The sequence below is a fragment of the Arachis ipaensis genome, chromosome B03, assembly GCF_000816755.2.
Source record: "Arachis ipaensis cultivar K30076 chromosome B03, Araip1.1, whole genome shotgun sequence".
In the NCBI taxonomy this organism is placed as follows: Eukaryota; Viridiplantae; Streptophyta; class Magnoliopsida; order Fabales; family Fabaceae; genus Arachis; species Arachis ipaensis.
In genome coordinates this window covers 13,199,386-13,201,584 of record NC_029787.2, presented here as the reverse complement: position 1 = coordinate 13,201,584, position 2,199 = coordinate 13,199,386, and positions in this window count along the sequence as shown.

Here is a 2,199-nt window from a genome sequence, read left to right as displayed (position 1 = left end):
GATAAGGGTTTATATCCATAGTCAAATTCTTTTTATTGCTAGTAGTGACTTTCATTTTGGAGGATCAAAATTCCACGCTAATACTGATTATTAATTGATTAATAAAGTGGTGTTTATAAAATCAGCCTGCGACGACGCGATATCTTGTAGAATTAGTGGAAGTTCAATATCAAATTAACATCGTTTGCCCTACTATTTTAACATACATCTTAAATATAAAAAGATTTCATGAACTTACTGACTTACACGCCAATCCAATTCGCGCAAGCGTCATTCATTTGTTCATTATTGAAACAGAATAGAGTTTGAAGTTCATATAATAATGCAAAGTCGATGTCACTAATTTAAATATTATTTGTTGTAATAATTTGATAAATCTGTGGTCTTTGTACATGGGACCAAACTCTTTTTTTTTTTACCAAAATATGAGACTCGAACCCACAACCTCTTAATTGAGTATAGGGACATTTGAATTATTACTCATTGGCGCAAAATTTGGAAAGATATGTGACTCGAACCCGCGACTTCTTAATTGAGTATAGAAAATCTATGCCATTTGAGCTATAACTCATTGGCAATTCGGACTTTTTTCATTACCTTAAAAGATAATATTTTTTATGATGATTAAAATTAGATGATATTACATATTTAAATTATATGATTATTTATTTGAAGATAGATATCAAACTTTCGTTTGAAAATAATAATTAAAATACAAACATATATTATATTAAAATATTAAACAGTTTAATCAAATATATTAAATTATTTAAAAAAATATAATTTACTATTACAGTTGTTAAATAATGAATACATTGTATAAAAAAGTAAGTTGTATTATTTTAATGAAATAAATGAAAGAAAAAAGGGGTAACAACAAGCAAAAGCAAAATTTGCTGCAAAGTTCGATTCAGTTGAGACTGGTCTAGAAGGAAGATGTTCTAGTAAGCCTGAAGCAGGAGAGGAAGAATCAAATTTGGTCAAAAAGGCAGAGGGGAAAGTTCCAAGAATGACAAGGACCATACCATATTAACATTACAGAGCCAATTAAATGAAATTAACCATTGAGAAACTTAAACTAGTAGACTCCGTGTGGGGTTACAAACGTTCAATTGCAACCAACTCAAACTGAACCACCCCACGTGGCACCCTTGTCCATATTCAAGCACGTTTTTCCTAATTAAAAATAGTAATTAAAAAAAGTGAGATTTATAGAACTTTTGTTACAGTGCCTAAATTATTTAATTTTTCTTTTAAAATAAAAAATAAAATATCTAAAATAAAAAATAAATTATATAAAATTTATTAAATATTATTTATTTATTTATTTTAGTAACTTAAGTACAAAGTTATAAACACCATAGTATCCCCTTAAAAAAAATAGAGGGGACGGGAGAAGAGAATAAAGCCTGTGTGTGATACCAACTGCAGTTGCAAGTATATGTGGTCACCAAGTTGGGTTGGATTTTTGGATTTTATTCTCATGGGTCAACATTGGTGGATATCAGGGGGAAGTTGTGTGAATTTGGTGGCTTTGGCGGCCTATTTGTTCTCCTAGCTCATACATAGTTTGGGATAAGATTGAGATATGCCCTATCAACCCGCCCATTCGGCATCGACCCATCACTTATTCTTTCCACTTTTAACTATTTCACCCATTTTGTGCCAAAAAAAAAAAATCACCCATGGTTTTGATTTTTGAAGTAATGTTTAGAGAAAAGGATAAATAAGTCCCTTACTTCTCGTCTTTTAGATATTTTTATCCTTAACCATTGAAAAATACTTTTAAGTCCCTGACCTTCACAAAATTTGGACGGATCAGTCCCTGAAGAAGGCATTTGGACGGAGAGACTGATCCGTCCAAATTTTGTGAAGGTCAGGGACTTAAAAGTATTTTTCAATGGTCAAGGACGAAAATGTCTGCGGAACAAAAGGTCAGAGACCTATTTGTCCTTTTCTCTAATATTTAAAATGGTTTTTGCATTTCTGCAAGAGAATCAAAATAGTTTTTTACTTCCATAAATAATACGGTTCCGCTACGTTACCAACAATATATCTGCCAACTTCTGCTAACTCTTATTTATAATTATGTTTTATGGAAGTGTGTTCGTAAATGTGTCTAATAAAAATGTCTTTTTTATAGCTGTGTTTAATAGAAGTGTCTTTATAGATATATTTTCTGGATGTGTCTCTTTATAT